Below are 23,077 nucleotides of genomic sequence, written 5' to 3'. Positions count from 1 at the left end.
AATTATTAAGTACTGTATTTGCTTAGCAGAGTCATTCAAAACAGTTGTTTGTAGGCTATTATCATTTAATTTTTACTCCCAAAATGTGCAAAATAAAAGAAAAAAATCCTACAAAAAGACGAAGTTCTTACCCTGGAATCCCCATGATCCATCAATGGCTTTAAAATTATTTTTGTATATATGCTGAGGAATAGCAATTTAATATTATTCCTCCACTCATAATTAATTATAGGCCATAGGGTGTATTTAAATCACCTTGACCATCCAAATTTGGTGGAAACTATATTGAAATGGATTGATTGATTTCTAATTTGATGTGTGGCTTCATATAAATGGGGCATATGTTGTAAGTGACAACAATGCATGCAACTTCATGTTATATTATGGTTTATAATTTCAGAGATCCGACTGTCCATGTATGCATTTCTTATTAGAAATATAAAAAGCCATTTTAAAAAAACATTACTACAGAATAACTGATACTAAAGTTGATTGTTTGAAGAATTGAAGAAGAAAAGATGGTAAAGAAATCATATCGTATCTCATTGTTTTCATGTTGATATATACCCCCAGCTTGAAAAGCATGGCAAGAAGTACATGTATATAGTGGTCATGCTGTACGTCCGTTCTTCTCTCACTCTGCTGAATGGAATTTTACATAACTCACACATTCTTTATTACTAGCCTGATCTGATGGGAAATATTTTAGATTGATTTGATTAGTCTAGTGTAAATAATTGGTAAACCCACAAACACCCAGCATACTTTTTTTGGCATGTTTTGCTCAAATCTTGTGTATGTAAGTCAGTAAATGTTTGCATGTGTGCCTTGTGTACAAGTATGGGATTTTTTTAATCTGCATAACCAACAGTGAAGGCAGGTCTTATAACCACTTGAACAGTGAGACCTGTCTGAATTGTATACCTTTTTGGCTCACCTTCTCACAGGGCCATGTGAGTTGTTGCCATCACTGTATAAGTTGTGTTTATCTGTCCTTGTTGGTTGACTTTTTCATCTTGTCTGAAACTACTGGCCAGATTGTAACCAAACTTGAATGTTCCTTTAGGTATCTGTGCATGGGGATTTTGATTTGATCTTGCCTTGGTGGAAATATTGTCCTTATACAGTGTTTTTTGGCTATTTTTAATGTTTTTACTTTCAAAAAATTTCTCCTCTGACAGAAACTACTGGATAAAACTCAATAAAATTTGATAAGATTGTGTTCTCTAGGTATGAGCGTAAGGAATATTTATCTATGAATGAAAAACATGGCTATTTTAAATAAAAAAATAAAATGTTGCTTATCAAGCCAGGTGAGCAATTCAGGCTCTTTAGAGCCTCTAGTTTACTTTTAATTTGGTTTGGATTAGACAGGGATTCAGTTTACTAACTGTGAAAATACCATATGAATTGATTTAAATGGATTTCAAAAAGTGTCTGGTTTAGACAGGTTTTGTGATTATTCAAGGTTTGGCTTAGACATGTTATTCAATACTCAGTAGGTTTATACAGGTAGATCATTTCACTCTATACATTTCATAAACAATCTTTAAACTACAAAGTAGTTTTTTTGTGGTTTTACTTTGACAGCTTTTTTTCACCGCCATTATGAATTGTAAAAGATCTTACTTGAAAAATCATTCAGTTCAAAAATCACTATGAAAACTTCTTGAAATTTAAAATTTGAATTGACTTTCACTGTTAAACTAGAAATGCTTTTTGTTTTAGTTTGATCTTTTGTAGATAAGCTTCCCCCACAATTCATTAAAACCAATAGACACTGTATAAAGTACACTACATTTTGTTTATTACACAAGACACACATGTAGGTGTATCAGATAATTACATGTACACTTATAACACAATATTGAAATGCTTAGTTATATGTAGGTGTTCAATGTCAAGGTCATTACTAAAGGCAGCCTTCTTTAGGACGACTATGACTAATGGAAATTAACCAAATAAAATACAATTATTGACAATCATATGTACATATAAATAGATATAATATTCAAGTTTTATGTTGAGAATTTTATTCTGAGTTGAGTTCAATTGTATCTGCTGATCTAAATTTATAATTTGTGGGTGGCATGCATGGTTGTGCTCAAATTGTGAAATGCAGCAAATGCTGAAAAACTGGAAGACTGATTGTGGTTTATAATATAAAATGCACACAAACTGGAAGACTGATTGTGGTTTATAATATAAACATGTCATCGTCTCTATTGGCTGAATATTTAACAAAAGTCTAGCTAGTTTACCAACTTAAAGCTGTTATGGGAAAGTTATTTGTTACAGTAACATTGCCAGGATGTTATGGACATGAGATTACAGAAAAACAGATTGATATTCTTATGTTTACCAGCAGTACAAATGAATTCTCTAGAAGAAAGAATTTAAGAATAAGAATATTATATTTATTTAAAAAAATATATAGAAAAGGCCAATGATGATAGTTGATGTAGTTAATGGTTATCAGGCCAGAACTGACTACCAATATAATGCCTTCTTGTGGTTCATTTTTTTCCCTTAAGGTCATGAAAAGTTTGGTAGGACATTTTTACTCTACAGTTTCAATTTAGTCTCTGGACATATGTGGATCTGATTTCTAATATTAATTATAAGCTTATACCATATGCACAAAAATAACTTGGTTGCTTTCCTAAGAGCAATTTAAAGATCTATAATTTTGACCAAGGTTATAGATTTATGGCTTTAATTGGTGTCAGCATTGAAGTTGTATTTAACAGTACAATGCTTGGCCTAGGGGGTAAACTCTGGATTAAAGCTGTGCTAAAGTGTTATATAGAATCCTACAAGCTAGTGCACTATATTAAACTTAAATTCATATTTCAATATTTTATATGTGTCAAGTTTAATGTCCATTCTTATCCCTACTGTTAACTATTAAGGAGGAGATAAGCAATTTTTGTTATGATAAATTGCATTATGAAGAAGAATAAAGATGAATGGTTTTGTTTTAGGTTTTTCAAAAATTCCTATTGGGTCTTCAGTAAGGGACTGTTACAGATGTTGTAGATGTTTGAAAGTGCTCAGTCTGTCTGTCTGTCTGTTCCTGGCAAATCATGTTCAGTCAAACTTTCATCTTTTGGTGTAGAAATTTGATATTTGATGTGAGGCATGAGGGTAGATCAGATCAATGGGATGTGTCATATATTAGTGACCTTTGACCTTGAACTTTGATATCAATGTCAAACCAATGATTTTTTTGCATGACAGATTTATTGGTGCTTTATTTTTTTTGTCTTTCGGTGTATGCTCTCTGGGTGGTATTTAAGCCCTGTGACTTAATTTCAAGTGAAAATGGCAGAGTAATGATACATAGCCAACATGAAACCTGATATGGTATTGTTAATTAGGTCACCATGACCTTCATTTTACACATGAATGATTCCAGTTGGGTTTTGTATTTACATCAGTTTGGATAAAAAGCAGCGCATCTTGGGTTTTCAAAGACACAGTTTTTAATATAAACAATAATTATGATTATATAATATATATAAAAAAGTAATATCCATTTTTTTGGTCATGGTATAACCATGTCATCATTGTTTATTAACTTGAGTAAAACTTATCCAATCTTTTTGAAATTTTAACACATCTTTCCTATGGACCATAGTATGGAGATGATGGCCCTATACTTTTGGGGGTTTTTGTCCCACTTCTATTGAAAGTAATGGTCTAAAAATGGGTAAAAATAAGTGTAATTATTAGAATTAATAGAAAAATCTGATCTTGATAATTCAGATGTCTTTTTTAAATTCTGTTTAAAAGTATTTAAAGAGTAGGCTTATCTTAAACCATTTTGGAGTAATGCTGTGCCAGCAAAAATATTTTTTTTTTTGGGTCTGATTCGAATTTTCCATTTGATTCTTTGTGAAACCCCTGCCTTTGGTTTTCAATCAGATTTCAAATATCTCTTACGATTTTGAGTTTTAAAGGGGACAAAAGGGGACACACCCCCAAATATTAACTTTTTGAACTTTTGGTCCAGTTTGACTGCTGTGAAAAATTTCTGCCTGCATGTTTCTAGTCGATTTAAATGTCTTTATTGACAGCAAAAAATGAAGGTTGGTATTGAATTTGGGATTATGGCCCCAACCATTTTAGAATTGGGGGCCAAAAATGAGCATTTCATACTATTTAACTATATGACTCCAGTAAAAGCATAGGAATGTCTATGGTGTTGTTCCACATATTCTACATCACAATTGTCAGACTGGTATTAATTTTGGGGGTTAAGACGAGCATTTTAGAAATCATGGGCAAAAAAGGTGGCCAGAAACATGCATTTTCCTGATGTCCTGACAGTATTATGACTTTACGTAAATGAATCACTTTGAAATTGTGTAACTAGATGCCATAACACCAAAGGAAGACTGGGATTGATTTTCGTGGAAGGGTAAAAATGAAGGACCGCAGAGGGGCCAGAAACAAGTATTTTTTTATTTGTAGATAATAATTTGAGTAAAAGGGAATGAATGGCCTTGAAATTGTACCACAAGTGCAATATCCCAAAAAGAAGGTGTGGATTGATTTTGGAATAAGGGGCCAAAACATGACTGGTTCAGTTCTGGTAAAATTCTTATCCTTTGTTAAATATCTAATCATAATAAAAATTCAAAGCAGTATCAAGTTGAAATGATGTGTCCATATTTGTCCTAACTGATCAAGGTTTAATTTATGTGACTGTATGAAGCTGCGCCCTGCAAAACATTTTATTTAGTGATAGGGATCAAAGCAAAGGTCATTAATTAGCACCTTTACAGCAGAATGTTTTTTTAATCTTATATTGAATATCAGAGTTAGTGCTGTATTGTGTCCAAACCAGTTGTTGCATCCATAATGAACTTTTTAGTTCCTATGTTTAAGTGTCGAAAATTAGTATTATGTCCACATTTGTCTGAAGTGTACTGCACAAAGCTCTTTATTATATAGCAAAGGATATATTTGGACAAAGGGTTTTTATATTCAGTTATACCAAATTTGCAAGGAAGTTTTTGTCCCCCACCTTTCATGAAAATGGAGGAGTATAGAATTCGGCTTTCCATACGCCCATCCATCAATTGGTTTTCAGGGCATAAGTTTTGAGCACCTTCATAGAATTTCGCCGAACTCTTGCAGTATGAGATAAAGAAGACATCTATTGATTTTGAGGTTAGTAGGTTGAAAGCGAAGGTGACATGGACTTCATGAGATAGAATTTTTGAGATGTAATTTGGTTTTCAGGGCGTAATTTTGAAAGCCTTCATAGAATTTCATCAAACTTTGTTAGTTGAAGCCTAATTTGAGGCCAGTAGGTTAAAGGTCAAGGCACAACTACTTAATAAAATATACAATTTTGGGGTGAAAATTGGTTTCCAGAGCGTAGCTTTTGAACTCTTTAATAGAATTTCATCAAACTTCGACAGTTGAAGGCTTATGGGTAAGGAAGACGCCTATTGAATTTGAGGTCAGTAGGTCACAAGGACTTAACAAAATATTATTCTGGGGGCGAAAATTTGTTTCCAAAGTGTTAATTTTAAACACCAAACTTGGACAGTTGGGGTAAGGAAATAATATTCCATGAAATTTTACTTTTGTTGCGAGGCCTTGGTAGGAGACTTTGTTATGATAAGCAATACTCTCAGAACATTATGAATGTAGGTATTTATCTTTGATCACTGCCCTTATTTTTTCTTTTAATGGAAGAGATTTCTGGTTAAATGTACCAAAAGAATACAGTAAAAGTATCAGAACTTCCTGTTCATTAGTGATTTGTTTGTTCCGTTTTGAAAGTTATTTGAACAAATCATAGCATTTTGTAACTAGGGACCTCTTTGGTAAAAAATGAAGTAATTTTGTTGTTGATTAGATGCCATTGAAAATGGCTGTTTTAAAGTATATTACATTATGATCTGAAGTTTATTTGTTTTGTTCCTTAGATTTTCTCTACATTTTAAAGTTGATATTATGTTATGTCAAGGCAAACATAAAGGCAATCCTTTATCATTTATTATTAGTAGTTGAATATAACTTCTCTTAAAGTGCATATTAATCACTAGAAAGTGCATGCTATGTCTCTTTAAACACCCCATGGAGTCTAGAAAGAAAGACAGAAGAGACGTCTCTTTACCAATAAAGTTCAGATATATAGTTGACGACTAAGGATATGATCAAAATTGTTATCGACTTCAACATCTCGTATGTCAGTATTGGACATCAATTGATGTTAAGTTTATTTTCTCTCTATTTGCACCCTCAGTTTTCTTGGAAACTCGCATAGCATTGAAGAGACAAACTGGGAAGATTGATATTCGTGTAACAAATGTTAATCTTTGTTATGTTCATTCAGCTCTGTTTGATGGCTTGTGTTGCATTTTAGGGAAATGCAAAGCGTACTTGTTTTTATCTTTCTATATAGTGCTTGATCAAAGCAGGATTTTGACTCAACATTTACATTTGACTTTATCTAGTTGAAAACCTACGGCACGTTTTGTATAAAATGTTACATTTTTTACTACAGTATGCGGATATTTTTTCCGAAACCTCATTAAATACATTGTTCCAATGAAAAGCAATCAGCTGCATCATTCATTAATGAATGTATGCATACACCATGACTATATTATAGTTTCACCCATTGCAGGTCTTGATGTCCAAAGAATAAGCCTGCAGCAGCGCTAAGCTTGTTGTTAAAGGCGACTAAATAGCACTTAGAATCCTGGGATAGTCGTTCTGCCGACAGAGCAACTGGGTTGTGTGCCCAGCTTTTGGAATGGGGGTCTTCCTGACATGCTACATGCTGGGGTCGTCAGGCCGTAATACGTAACACGTTAAAGAACCCTTCAGTGGTTTTCGATAGGATAAGGAGCCTTGGCTTCGCCACAGGAGGCTAAATAGCCCGACCCTGCCCACCTCTCCCAATTTCTAGTGGCAATCGAAACCCGCCGACCCTATGTTATCATTGTGTTCCATCCTATTTATCGTCTCATCATCATTTTATCATCCATTTCATGCTCACCACCCGGATATAGCTGAAATATTGCTGTTTTGGCGTTTAACACCAACAATCAATCAATCATATGGTTTAACAGGTACAAGTTCGCTATGCAAAGTGCAGAACTGTAGTAGATGGTAGATAAAAGGATGGCCAGAGTAGCCTTGCATATTTATTAGTACCGTCTAATTACATAATGAGGGTTACAATTGGACACACATACTTTAATTGACAAAGTCATCTTTGTTTCATTTAAAATGTAAAGAACAATTTAGAGTAACAGTGTTTGTGCGAATGTCTCTTCAAACTAAGTACACCCTGTACCATTGCTCAATACTTATTTAATTAAATTAACCATTCGAATTTAATATAAGAGAATAAAAAATAGATCTGGTCGTTAATATGATGTAAATGTCGGGAAAATTTCCCATTGTCTGTGTAATGGTACAACACATGTCTGATATCAATAACTTAGAGAACAATTATCCCTAGAAGAATTGATGTCATCGCTGACATACATCAATACTGTGTTTTACATCTATCGTGAGATGTTTGTATAAAATAGGCAATGATTAGAAAATCAATTCCACAATGTGCTTTAGGTCAATGGCTTTCTTTTTGAATACCGGCACAGACGTTTTATAAGATAATCATGACCCGCTGTATTTATTGTATTTTTTATTTTTATTTTGAGCCATGTATTAGTGGGATGTTAATTATGTCAACCATGTGAGAATTAAGTGGCATTGTGAAATGTTAATGTCTGAGATCAAGAGAATAAAAGAAAATTTGAAACTTCGATTCCCACGTTTCTAATAGATTAATCTTTCCGCCGTAAATGATTTTATTATGTGCATTTGCCGATTTTTGTTGTAGGAAAAGGGAGGTTTCTTTTAGAAAATATATATTTTATCATTTCTACATAATACATGTTCTGAAGTCTTAAAATTTTAGTTTATTTTACATATACTGACTTTCATATTTGTCACTTATGGGACACATTTTCAGCAAACAATCGGCATTGCAATCATTAATGTGCCCTTCTTTCAGCCAATCTGTTTCTTTATACATATACATCGAAGTTCCTTTAAAATATTGTGAAGGGCAAGGTTAAAGAAGCTAAACCTTTGATTTCATATATCGACATATTGATGATGTTTTCTCCATTAACTAAATTTGGAGAATAGCTTCCATTCAATTATCTTTTTAGAAATTACGAAGGCCACTGAAAGTGCTTCCTACGCGTAATATTTAGACCTTAACTTCGAATTTGCCGATACTAATCATCTCAGTACAAATATAATATGACAAACGAGACAAGTTTGATTATGAAATTATGAAGTTCCCTTTCATGTTCAGTAATATATCTGCTACCATTTCATATGTATTTCTCAGTTACTATTTCTGAATTAGTTTCCAACGAAACTCTGTAAAGCACAACGACTTAACACAGGTTTTTAGTAGGTGCCGGGGGAGAGGTAATGTCCATAGTGTACATTTTTCTGTGTTTACTAATCGGTTTTGTTGTGTTGCTGGCTGGATTTGTGTTTCGTCTATTTTTTCTTTTGGCATTGTTTTGTCCGCGATGTCGCGAATTGGATCCCTGGTTTATCAATAATTCATCTATCAACACAGTCCATGAGATGTAAAATTAAGTTTTACGATATAACTTCCTTAACTTTAAATTATCTGCCAAACATATTAAAGAAAAGTGGTCAGCAAACGTTATTCTCGTGCTTATATAAGGCGTTGATTGATGAATAAGGAATTACACAAGAACTCCTGTTCACACACCTCACAGTTTAAACCAATTGAAGAGGTGTACATTCAAGATGTTTTAGAAGTTTATTGTATTTTCTTCAAATTTCTGTTATTCTTTCGTTCTAAATGACATTAGTACATGATGTACTCCTTTTGATTGATGCATCGTATATGCACACAAATGCAGTCGATTTAGACTACATAACAAATACAATATATATGTTTCATGTCAATAGACTTGTTGCAATTACATTATGACAGATCTATCAATTTTACAGGATATCCTTGAGTGAGATCATCTAATCCTAAAATATTTCCTGGTCGGTAAATAAAACTTGAAAAATGTTGTTTCAAAGTTTAGCTACTATATCATTATAAGTGTACTGTATTCAACAAAACGACAGGATGAGTATATGTCAGGGAAAGTAGATAGCGTACATAACTTAACGAAAGACCGACAATCAAGATCAATGACATCCAATGTACCAATCTTATTAAAATTTGACCTATCAATTGTTCCATTCCATTCAGTCACTGCATCTACATGATCTAACAACACGCTACTGTACTTTCTGTATAGGTGATCTTTTTAGAATTCTCGGGTTTTTCCTTTTGAATAGTGCTTACAAAATCATGAAAGTTGAAATCTGATTGGCTGATGGGAAAGGTCATCAGAGAAGAAGTATAATAGTGTGTTGTTAGATCCATTATGCAATGACTTTATGGAACAATTAATAGGTCTTATTTTAATCAAATTGCAAACGTACAGTTTTAGTGGAATTACTCTAAAATTGAGATGTTACAGCTTTTATAACGTGCAAAACCTCCCTCTTCCATCAATACAAGATTAATTAACTTCAGTGTAGAACTTTGAATTTTGTAATTCAAGATTTGCATACTAATATAGAAACTTGATACAAATTTCAAATTGCAACTACATATCATGGTCGTTAACTCTTTGACTTATTTAAGTTTCGTTTGGATAATAAAATACTCTTGCTTTTTACTCACTATTATTGAAAACCTGTGCTAAACATCAACATTTTTCAATATTTGTATTTTACAATCGATGACCAACAACTTGTATCCCCTTCCCAATGAATCAATTTGTTTGTTTGTTGGGGTTTAACGCCCGAGCAGCAATATTTCAGCTATATTCAGGCAATGAACATGAAGTGGATGATAAAATGAACATGAAATGATGATGAAATGAAAAATGGGATGGGACACAAGGATAATGAGGTCGACAAATTTTGATTGCCATTGGAAATAGGTAGAAGTGGGTAGGGTCGGGCAATTTAGTCTCCTGCGGCGAAGCCCTATGGTTCCTACTCTGGGAGAATATCACAGTAGGGTTCTTTAACGTGCGAGGAACGTGGCATCTTTCCCAACACGGTGCACCACTATGGTTTGCGAGTAGGTTTTCTGTATTATAGCCTGACAACCCCAGCATGTAACATGCCAGGGGTACCCCATTCCACCGCCTGGGGCACACATCCCAGTTGCTCTGTGGGCAGAGCACCCTAGCCCCCGGCTAGGGTTCTGAGCACTATTTAGTCGCCTTTTACGACAAGCTTATTCTTTTGACACCCGGACCTGCACGGGTCTGGATCAATTAGATTTAATATTTGAGACAATATTATATTGAATAAATAAATTTACATAGACTGCTGTATCAGACATAAAGTAGAAAAATAAAAAGGACTTCATTTACATTTGCAGTATTTACAGTTACATTGATTTAAGTTGATACTCACATAACATTCTATTGTACTTATCGAGGTCACGATTAAGATTTCAACTGATGAAGTTTTTTTAACACTTCATATTCGTGAATCCCTCTTCGATAATGAAGTTTTATAGCTTTCAACCCAACCCAACAAACTATACAATTTATTGAAGGAAAAAATCAAACTTGTTAAAATTGTACTAACATGATAAAACTATTAAACGATTTTTAGTCCCCCCCCCCCACAAAAGATATAATGCCCAAGAGTTTGCCTTTAATCTTGTTTTTGTGTTGTTTAATGATTCAATCCTTTCCTTATTTTGGATGTCGCGTTGAACTTTGTTACTTTTAAGTAGTATATATTTATTCTAACAAATATGATAAAATATAAAATATTAACGATTTCTCAAAAATAAAACATGAACAAAAATGAATACTAAAATTAAAGGAAGACTTCTAATTCGTCTTACAAGCCGTAATTGAAGTTACTTAGACTTAAGTACTAATCTTTGCAAGATTAAAAAAAATATTCCTGTAAAAAGTACATCACTTGGCGTCCGTCGTGAACATTTTTTTCAGAACTCTTATCCTCTGACGTTACTTGACCAATTGGAACCAAACTTGGCATAAATGTTCCATTGGGGTATCCTGCGCAGAAGTGATGTTCGGATTTTTGATCCGTCGAAAACATTGATGCCGTTACTAAAATAGAACATACGGGTCAGACAGTAGTTTTTCGCATATTATATCTCTAAAAACCGTTAGGTTTAGCCTATTCTTTCAATTGCTGAAATGTTCCTTATTATAAGTCTTGAGAGATCAAAGTTAGTTGTCACACGACTCCTTGTAAGAGTTATAGCCCTTGAGAGGTGAAAAAACATGACGTTTTTTGTTTGTTTGTTTGTTTGTTTTTTTTTTAAACAGTTTTCGGCCTTTCAGCCAATATCTTGAAAACTATGATAGATAGAAAGAAACCTTCAATTGCTGAAATGATCCTTATGATAAGTTCTACCAAAGTCTTCTTGACTCAAAATTGTCCGACAACTCCTTGTTAAATTTTACCCTTTAAAGGCAAAAAATTAAACTAGGTGAGTGATTCAGGTTCCCGGGAGCCTCTTGTTACTTTACCTGTCTTAAGATATCAATTGATGGTAAAAAAAGTCACATTTGATTAATTTGACTCGGAGTGTTCTATACCTTAGTTTTGATGGTACAATTAGAAAACACCAAAACACAAGCTTTGAAATTATTAGGTTTTTCACATTGTTTCGCCCACTGCCTATTCTTACAGAGATCTAACTATACTTCGTATTTGAATCCAGAATTTGCCACGAATTTTATTATGTGATGTTTAAGTAATTAGAAAGGTCTTATTTTAGCTTTTTCATGTAATGACTTTTGTCACATCCAAGATAAAAATATTAAAAAAAAAACCAAAAAAAAAAAAAAAAAACGAAGTAAAACAAATATTAAAAAAAGTACGCAAGTCATCTAAAACGTTAGAAGTTGTCAAACACTAATGATGAATTACACAAGGAGTAATTTAATTTAGATAATTATATTTAAAGTTAATAAATGAAAGATTTGTCGATTGATTGATAATAGTGTTATTAGCTTTTCATCGCAATTCGCAGACTTAGACATTTACATTTTTTCTTGCTGATTCCTCGTGTTATTTACTTTTTGGTTTTATGGTTAAAAGTTTAAATCTGCCAAAACAATACACTATTTTTTATTCTTAAAGACGTGTACTTTCTAACTATATTTGCCCTTGTACACATTATATTTGTTGAGAATGCATTTATCTTTAAACCCCAGATTATAATAATTCTTTTGACTGAGTTCTAATAACAATGAAATGTATAGGGACAACTAAAGCCTTCGGCAAATGGAACCGGTTTCAGTTACTCTTTCTCTATGCCATTGTCACAAAGTAACCTTGAAAACAAATCCGACCCAAAATAGCAAAGTAAATTCAACATAACATAACAATGCTTGTTCATACATTGAATACCATTATCGTTTACTATTCATAAAAAGGAAGCGATTGTAGAAATACCTATACAACCTGGTATATAATGTAGCTATATTCTACTCAGATAAATGAAAGTACAAAATAATTTGATTTAGATTGTTTTGCCAATTAAGCATTGAATTTTGGTAAAATCAAATTACTAATTTCAAACTCCAATTACTAATTTCAAAATTTATTTTACTTTTATTTATTATAATGAAATATTTTATCATTTGTTATCGAAAACAGACAACAAATTAAAAATTGCAGTCGAACTTGTTAAAATACTGTCTCTTCGTTGGGCAATTATTTAGTCATTGGTATTCAGTTTGTTTGTTTGTTTGTTGGGGTTTAACGTCCGAGCAGCAATATTTCAGCTATATTCAGATGATGAACATGAAATTGATGATAAAATGAACATGAAAAGATAAAATCAAAAAGGGATGGGACACAAGGACAATGGGGTCGAAAAATTTCGATTGCCACTGGAAATAGGTAGAGGTGGGTAGGGTCGGGCAATTAAGCCTCCTGTGGCGGAGCCCTATGGTTTCTACTCCGGGAGAATACCACAGTAGGGTTCTTTAACGTGCGAGGAACGTGGCATCTTTCCCAACACGGTGCACCACTATGGTTTGCGGTCAGGTTTTCCGTATTATAGCCTGACAACCCCAGCATGTAACACGCCAGGGATACCCCATTCCACCGCCTGGGGCACACATCCCAGTTGCTCTGTGGACAGAGCACCCTAGCCCCCGGCTAGGGTTCTGAGCACTATTTAGTCGCCTTTTACGACAAGCTTAGCGCTGCTGCATGCCTATTCTTTTAACACCCGGACCTGCACGGGGCTTGGTATTCAGTAGAATGGCATACAAATTATAAGAAGCCAATGGCGTACGAAGCAAAAAATGGCCAGTTTGTTTCACCAGTGGCTTAGTAACATTAAGACTAAATCGCAAATGTCTCCATCTCGTAGGTGGAGAAAACAACCGTAAGAACAATTCAATGCAAAATGAAGGCATTAGGCAATACTTTACTAAGTTAACCTATATTTCTTTTGGATTTGACTTTAAACTTTAACATTATTTGTTATACTTGAACGATTGTCGTCTGCCTAAAAATCACGATACGAAGACTTGGAGATAGTTACGCCAAATAATTCTAACATTAATAGTTTTTATTACATTTTTTAACGTCTTAAATTAATGCATTAGCATTCGAAGTAGGTATACTATATCTGTAAAAGTTATTGCCAGTTGATATCCTCATATAAGTAATTCAGTTCTCTTGATCTTGAATTTTATTCTCAATATTTGTAACGATATAAACTAATGGTTTTAGTCCTTTGAAAAGCTTTACGTTTTTTTCTATTATGAATTGCCTTTTTACCTTATTTCACAAGTAGGTCAGTCGTTCAGGTCACCAACCTCAAAAACTCATTACAATAATGCATACATATAACCTCAACTTCTATACTTAACTATTGATGGGTCATTCGGTACATTGATATATCCTCTTGTATTCACCATATTCAGGTTTAAAGCAAGCTTAAATTCTGTTACTTCTTAATTATGTTCGAGTGTATTAGATTACTTTCACAAGATGAGGACTTTGATTTTTTTTATTTACCAATTCACTACGAACCAAAATGAAAATCTTGGATGTACACATAAGAATGTCAATATATCCGTTATTCCAATACCCTATAAACTCAAGCGTTATAGAAAATTTCACAAATTACATACTTCATTTCTTTATCCCCACCCCCCCCCCCAAAAAAAAAAAATAAATAAACACACAAAACAAAACAAAAATATGGGAGAAGAGGACTTTTTTTTTACATTTTTTAGTAGTTTTATATTTGAAAAAAAATGCACAGGCAAGAGAATTAGAAATTTATTCAAAATATTTATCTGATCCTTTAACATTTTTCGAACGTACTCCCGTCATGGTTTAATGGGGGAACACATTGAATATGAAATAATAAATATTTTTAGTGTGTAAAGAGTAAATGTCCTCGATGCAGAATTAATAAGTTGAGATTGATTGATTGTTGTTGTTTAATGCCGTTTCGGCGACCAGGGCCATATCACGGCAAGAACATTTAATGTAAGGAAAATATTAAAAGCAAGACCAAAATCTCTTCATATAATAATGAAATTGAAACAAACAGCTATTTACATATAAAAAGGTACATAAAAGGTAAACATCAGACATAAAATACATATAGAAACATAACTTTGATAAAACATTTAAAATATTGAAAAATCAAGGAAGGTATCCAATTTAGATTTTATTAAATAAACCGATGTCCCGCAAGAAATCGATAATGTTGTTAGATGAAACGGTCTTGAACAAATCAAGCATATTGGCGCAGTCAAAATAATTTTGCCTGGTGTTGGCAAAATCCACACAATCTAAAAGAACTTGTTTGACAGAGAAAGGGCAATCACATGGGATACACTCAGGTCGAGGATCGCTAACAAGTAAATGGCCATGTGTAGGTCTAGAACATCCAGTACGATATCTCGTCATGACCACTTGCTCTTTGCGATTGCCCGATCCGGATTGATGAACACCTAGATCGGGTTTTATGGAATGGAGTTTGTTGAGAAACTCAAAATATCTCAAAATAGAAGCTAACTTATTTGCAATGATATATGCATTTGCACTTTTTTTTTAGAGAAAAATCTAAAATTTCCTGAAACCAATTTTATATTTATAGAAAAAGAAATAGGGTAGTGAATGAAAAATTATATTTTGTTTGTTTGTTTGTTGGGGTTTAACGTCCGAGCAGCAACATTTCAGCTATATTCAGACGATGAACATGAAAAGGATGATAAAATGAACATGAACTGATGATGAAATGAAAAAAAGGATGGGACACAAGGATGATAGGGTCGACAAATTTTGATTGCCACTAGAAAAATGGGGGATGGGAAAGGTCGGGCAATTTAGCCTCCTGTGGCGGAGCGCAAAGGTTCCTACTATCGAATACCACAGAAGGGTTCTTTAACGTGCGAGGAACGCGACAGAGCAACTGGATTGTGTGCCCCAGGTGTTGGAATGGGATACCCCTGGCGTGTTATATGCTGGAGTTGTCAGGCTATAATACGGAAAAAAACTGACCGTCATGTTCGGAAAAAATGCCACGTTCCTCCCACGTTAAAGAACCCTGCTGTGGTATTCGGAAGTAGGAACCTTAGCGCTTCGACACGGGAGGCTAAATTGCCCGACCCTATCCATCCCTCCCTTTTTCTAGTGGCAATCAAAATTTGTTGACCCTATTATCTTTGTGTCCCATCCATTTTTTCATTTCATCATCATTTCATGTTCATTTCATCATCCATTTCATGTTCACCTCCTGAATATAGCTGAAATATTGCTGCTCGGGCGGTAAACCCCAATAATCCATCCATCAATCAATCAATCATAAAACTTTGAAAAAAGTGTTGTTTTTTATTATTCTCAGTCTGATGTTTAAAATATTTCTATTAAGATAAAAGAAATAACATAATTTGGAATAGAAAAAGGAATAAGGTTATGGATTTTTTTTCAAAGTAATGATAATTTTGAGTTTCAAATAATATTTTATTTTACCCATCTTTCTGTCAATCATACCGAATATTTCTTTATTTCTATTAGTGTATTTATACACTTCACTCACTAATCAATGTAAATGATGTTCTTGCACATCAAGTTATCGGTAGGAGTTTAGTACCTGTCCAGTACTACTTTTTCGTTTGAGACAGGTCAAAGTACTTAAGGAATATTTGGTAATATGTTTGCAGCAACTTCTACAGTTTTATTCTTGAGCACAAAGTTCAAATACGGGTTTTACATTAAACTGTCCGAACTCATTTTAACATACGAAAGACCTACAGGGAAAGCTTATATATATTTTTTGTATTGTATTGCTGACTATAACACATGTCTGATATGAAAGGGTTCGTTTTCAATGAATAAACTTTTTTTTCTATTTAGGAAGGCATGCATCTTACAACCCAAATTAATTTTATTTTTCAAGGTCGGTCATATATTAATTATCTATGATTCTTCATATTGTTAACTTTAATATGTCTTTACCTCTTTTTCACCTGGATTAGAGTAACATATGACGAACCTAGTGCCGTAAATCGTTAACGTCATCAACTATCAACGACTGACACCTGCGTTTTGCAATCAATAAATGGTTTATTTTATTTTTTAGTGCTTGGACACAATACTGCTTTGTTAATCAACGTGATCTGATACCATACTCTGATTCATAAGAAGCATTGGATTCAAATCTAGACTTTGATCAACAAAACATTCACGATTCTTCTTTTGAATCGTTTTTTTTTCAAGCTTTGTACAAGTTCATTGAAATGAAATGTTTTTGTAAAGCCGCCAAAAGCATTAAAAGTTTTTAGCAATAATCAACTTAACATAGTAATATAGTCATTAACCCCTAAGCTGCCTCAAAGAATTATCTTAGATAATCTCAGCAGATTTAGTTGCAAATTATTTGGATAGATTTTGTTGAATTTTTTAATTGTAACAAATTATTTGTAAAATTACAGTTAGGTTTTTTAATGAACTACATATGTGAATCAAATTTAGCTTTTTTATTTTAGGACTTTTTTCTTCATGTTGTTGAAATGTAAGTCAAAAACTACTTTATTTTTGCATTGGAATTTATGAACCTTAACATATATTTGCCAAGAAGTACTCGTAATAAAGAATCACGTAAAAATCGACCGAGATTTTCTGCTAGGAATGAAATAGGAGTTTTTTTTTATTGGATTTCGTAATACTGTCAATTTCGGTAAATAACTTATAACACATTTAGGGCCTGTCAAGTCTGACTACCTGACTTGTGAAAACCACCGGAGACCTTATATGGTAAGTTTTCAAATTTCGATATACTGTTCACGTGTTTCAAGGGACAACCTCTCATCAGCAGCCATATAACCGAAAACATAGGAAGATCTTTATCGAAAAGCTAATTATATACAGGAAGTACCACAAATTTCGATAAAGAAAGTAAGTTCACCACCTAGCGGTTTTACCATGTGCAATGGAAGGAACGAGACCTTAGTTTAGAGACATATCTTCAAAGTTGTACATCCTGATTTTTTTTTTATCATTTTATTAATCTCTTGTCTAATCTTTTGCATGTTCAATGTCTTCCTAGCAGCAATACCCAATCTTTATTTAAAAAAATGAAATGGTTAATCATAACTAGACAGACATTGTTTATAGATATAGTGGACATACCTGCTGTAAAATATGAATAATCAGTAAACCAGTCAAGCCATTCACACATCTCAGTGCATAGTACTGACATATCCAACATGTATTTTGGGACACTAAGATTTACTCCAATATTACTTCTTGACTTGCAATGATATGTGTGTATGAAGCTAATTTTGAAATCAAAAGTGATGGGCGGCATTAGTAATAGGGTGGGATAGGTTAAGGGATATCTAGCTGCAAATGTTTAATGTTGAACCTGTACACATTCCTACACAAAAATAGTAGTTTGCGGGGGAAAGGTTTGTGGTTTACACGTAGAGTGTAAACTGTTCTTTTAAGTGTTTAACTGTGTTTACCTATGCAATCTGTGGGTTGATTTTTTTTCTTTTGGCAGAGGCATAGAACTTTTATTCATCCATTTTAATGTAGGAACATGGCAATTTTAATTGGCAATTGATACAAAAAACCGAATTGCAACTTAGGGAACTGAATTCATCGTTAGTAGATTGCTGTTATATAAAAAATCCTGCACATGACACGAGTTTAATTCAAACATCTAAAAATTTGTTTTCTTTCTTTTTCTGATATATGACATTTGATTAAATATATATGTTGGATGGAGAGTTATATATGTGTCTGTTAACTAATATCCTACAACGCCGTATGGATTTGTTGGAGTAAAGACGATATGTCCTTGACAGTATCCCATATTAGTGACTTATTAAATGCAGGATTCATATTCATCATTTACACGTCCTGAAATGTATCTGATATCAATATTTGCCAGTTGGTCCTAAGGCCTAGCAACCAACCAACTTCATTTCATGAGGATTTTTAAGATGGAAAACATCACTGTTTATTTGATGCAACCTTTGACCTGCGTATATTTCATTTTATGTTCGCATCTTTCTTTGACCACGAGGACGGACTAAAATATCGTTGCTTTGTTTTCGGAAGCAGGAGTTTGAAGGTACTAGACAAAACTATACATGACTCTGGAATACTGAGGTACTACGTAAAAAGTTCCATGTAATGTTTGGATGCTAACAGTTTATCAAGAGTTTTCACTACACTGCATATACAACTAATGAAATGTAAATCTCTGATAGTTATGGTTTATTAAAAAAATCAGAATAAAGTCTCACGACAATGATATCTAAATAAAAATATCAAATTTGAAAGAAAAGAAAGAAGCAGACAACATAATATACTGGGTCTTCGATGAAAATTATCTGGCGTCGATGGATATAATTTCTGTAACTCACAACGGAAAAGCTTTCGCACCTACTACGCGGCACTTAGTGTCGTTTTTTCAGTCATTATATACAAACGTAAATTATCGTCATACTATTTTAATTTACTGTATTTCAAACTGAAACACCAGCACCTGATAAAATAATTCAATGGGGTTTAAATCCGTAGATTTGGAGATTTTTTTACCTTAAGGAGTAGCTGAAGGGTGCACAGGGACTGAAGGTGTTAATAATTTTCCCATCCACCTGTTATGAACGTATGGAACTAATTTATCTCGATATTTACCCGATAATGAGTTTTTACATTCGGATAACAAAAATGAAGCGACGTAAATGTATTATTTTCTCCGGCGTTATTTGGATATTATTACGAATTTAAGAATATCGAGTCTTTATTCAAGCGAATGCCTTTGTTAGAACCGTACAGGTCATGAAATTACAAGGCTTCATACAGAATGTTACAATGTTGCTTTAGTTGATTGCTTGATTGTTGGGGTTTAGCGTCCGAGCAGCAATATTTCAGCTATATTCAGACGATGATCATGAAATTGTTGATAAAATGAACATGAAATGATGAAATGAAAAAGGGATGGGACACAAGGTTCCTATGGTTCCTACTCCGGGAGAATACCACAGTAGGGTTCTTTAATGTGCGAGGAACGTGGCTTCTTTCCCAACACGGTACACCACTATGGTTTGCGGTCAGGTCTTCCGTATTATAGCCTGACAACCCCAGCATGTTACACATCAGGGGTACCCCATTCCACCACCTGGGGCACACAACCCAAATGCTCTGTGGGCTTAGCGCTGCTGCAGGCTTATTATTTTGACACCCGAACCTGCACGGGTCCAGGATGGTTTCATTTACAGGACCTTGAACTGGTCAGAAATTGAGACCATTAGCTAATAATGATGTTTCATCTTCATTTAGGTTGTGTAATGAAAGATTAATGACAGTGTTGGATGGTTGACTGCCAAGTTTGTTTCCTCGTTTAACACACACACACAAACACATATATATAAGGGTCTGAAAAATTCCCAACCATATATATATATATATGTGTGCGCGCGCGCGCGCTTATCTTGTACAAGTGCTTAACACTACATAAACACTATATAAATGTAAAATGTATTTGATGTTCAGCAATTACTCATGTCGCTTTTTTTTAATATTTTTTTTGTAAATAAAACCAACATATTCAAATACATCTAATGTGTTGTGATACAGGATAAAATTTTCGCATCAAAGAACAGTTGTAATGTCTTTACGAAACAATATTGTTAATGATTATCCAAAAGAATAGACTGTACGTTATTGTATTATGTGTGTATAATATTAAGCCTTATTGGCATTACTCCCTTTACATTTATAAACCCCGTGCAGGTCCGGGTGTTAATAGAATAGGCCTGCAGCAGTGCTAAGCTTGTCGTAAAAGGCGACTAAATAGTGCTCAGAACCCTAGCCGGGGGCTAGAGCGCTCTGCCCACAGAGCAACTGGGTTGTGTGCCCCAAGTGGTGGAATGGGGTACCCCTGGCGTGTTACATGCTGGGGTTGTCGGGCTATAATACGGAAAACCTTACCGCAAACCATAGTGGTGCACCGTGTTGGGAAAGATGCCACGTTCCTCGCCCGTTAAAAAACCCTGCTGTGGTATTCTCCCGGAGTAGGAACCATAGAGCTCCGCCACAGGAGGCTAAATTGCCCGACATTACCCACCTCTCCCTATTTTCAATGGCAATCAAAATTTGTCGACCCCATTGTCCTTGTGTCCCATCCCTTTTTCATTTCATCACCATTTCATGTTCATTTTATCATCAATTTCATGTTCATCGTCTGAATATAGTTTCAATATTGCTGCTCGGACGTTAAACCCCAACAAACAAAACAAACAAACAAACAAATACATTTATAATTATTTCTAAATTTTCTGATTCTCCTATAATCACACGCAATTTTAAATTGACATGAAATTGCAATATTTTATCTAATTCTATCTTTATAAGATAACCGGATTTTTCTCAGTTCTTAAACTAAATTATAGTGCGTTGAATGGCACCTCTGCACCTGAGTACAGACATTTTCACCAACTAGAAATTATTCGTAAATGTAACTTTTTAATGTCTTAATTGAGCGAATATGTTTGTCAAAACTAGTAAAATGACTGTAATTCATAAAGCATGGTATGTTTTTATGAACATAAATAGGTATGCTAGAAGTTGCAAAATACTCGTTCTAATCTTTACAAATAACATTGCGTGTTTTAAAACATGCAGTATTGTTATTATAATTGGATTGATATCAACACTTGTTATGTCATTCTTTACAGTAATAGTGTTGACGTTAATAATATGCAAGGTAACATATCCGGTTTTGTGTGGTTCAAATATGTGCATTTTCTCGACAATTAATCCCATATTTGTGTTTTATCTAAATTTTACAGTGAAGGTAATTCAATCTACTAAGGAATTTGTTTCGTCCGTCTGCTTGTCTGCTAACTAACAGTTTTTACGCAACTGCTGTTACATATATATATTTTTTTTTACTTTGGATATTGATAAAATATATCACAAATTAAATTAGCATATTGTTCTACATTTTATTTAGTTTTATAGATTGTTCAACTGTATTTGCATTCTATATTTTGCAATACAGATATGTTAGGTTATTTGTTCTTTTTTTTTTGTTTTCTGACATACTTCTATTAAACATAATTTAGCTTACATTAGTTCATTTATTATTTTGATTAAATTAAAGAAGAGGGCTTGCGTTTGATCATTGGTGATTCCATGAGGAATCCGATGTCTTAGTTTATTCTGTGAAAAGAAATATGTTTCTTTCACGCGGTGTGTTTTATTTTGCTTATTTTTTACTTCATTGTATAGAAACCTAACTCATGAATCAAAATGTTAGCAACGGGACCATTGCCATGCAAAGTCAAACGAGCAGAACTCCATTTACAGTGAAAGTGGTATTCTCCCGGAGTAGGAACCATAGGGCCCCACCACAGGGGGCTAAATTGCCCGACCCTACCCACTTCTCCCTATTTCCAGTGGCAATCAAAATTTCTCGACCCCATTGTCCTTGTGTCCCGTCCCATTTTTTTTTATTTTATCATCATTTCATGTTCATTTTATCATCCACTTCATGTTCATCGCCTGAATATTGCTGAAATATTGCTGCTCGGGCGTTAAACCCCAACAAACAAAACAAACCATTTACAGCGAAACCGCCCCGTGCAGGTCCGGGTAATAAAAGAATAGGCCTGCAGCAGCGCTAAGCTTGTCGTAAAAGGCGACTAAATAGTGCTAAGAAACGTAGCCGGGGGCTAGGCGCTCTGCCCACAGAGCAACTGGGATGTGTGCCCCAGGTGGTGGAATGGGGTACGCCTGGCGTGTTACATGCTGGGGTTGTCAGGCTATAATACGGAAAACCTGACCGCAAACCATAGTGGTGCACCGTGTTGGGAAAGATGCCTTGTTCCTCGCACGTTAAAGAACCCTGCTGGGGTATTCGATAGGAGTAGGAACCTTTGCGCTCCGCCACAGGAGGCTAACTTGCCCGACCTTACCCACCCCCTTTTTCCAGTGGCAATCAAAATTTGTCGACCCTATTATCCTTGTGACCCATCCTTTTTTTTTCTTTCATGTTCATTTTATCATCCATTTCATGTTCATTGTCTGAATATAGCTGAAATATTGCTGCTCGGACGTTAAACCCCAACAAACAAACAAACAAATACAGCGAAACCTGTCCAGACCGATTCTTTTTGAAAAATCTGATGCTGATGACCTGTCTCGAACCAGACGCTTAAACAGGTCCCTTAATAAGTTTGAACGTAAGTTTTAGGAGGTAAACCTAGGGTATGGGATACAACTTTTACAAATTATTGGAACGTTTGTTTTTACTATTTTACATCAATTTCATGTAAGCATCAAAGTAACTTCATTTCTTTCGTTAAAGGGAAAGCTTGAAAAGCTTTGTTGAAATTGAATATAATACAAACGCATCACTGATTTCAAGAGTTATGTCCCTTATGGTAGGGCTATCTCCTTGAATTTGAAGAAACCGAATAACTGTTTAAAC

The 23,077-nt window shown here is 34.1% G+C and overlaps 1 long non-coding RNA gene across 2 annotated transcripts in view; it reads left to right on the top strand.

Annotated features, from left to right (window-relative positions):
• Positions 1 to 19,522, top strand: part of LOC148621861 (uncharacterized) — a 28,264-nt gene extending 8,742 nt beyond the window's left edge. The window contains exon 5 of one of the 2 annotated variants that reach the window (XR_015921248.1): positions 16,712 to 19,522. This is a non-coding gene — a long non-coding RNA (uncharacterized LOC148621861). Of the gene's footprint in view, positions 1 to 400; positions 663 to 16,711 lie in introns of those variants that run through there. The other variant, XR_015921245.1, reaches the window with a different exon arrangement.
• The last annotated feature ends 3,555 nt before the right edge of the window (positions 19,523 to 23,077 follow it).

This window comes from Perna viridis, chromosome 3 (assembly GCF_037379345.1).
Source record: "Perna viridis isolate PV_CMFRI_1.1 ecotype Kerala chromosome 3, ASM3737934v1, whole genome shotgun sequence".
NCBI lineage: Eukaryota > Metazoa > Mollusca > Bivalvia > Mytilida > Mytilidae > Perna > Perna viridis.
The sequence above is the reverse complement of the archived record's forward strand: the minus strand, read 5'-3'. Positions and strand labels throughout refer to the sequence as shown.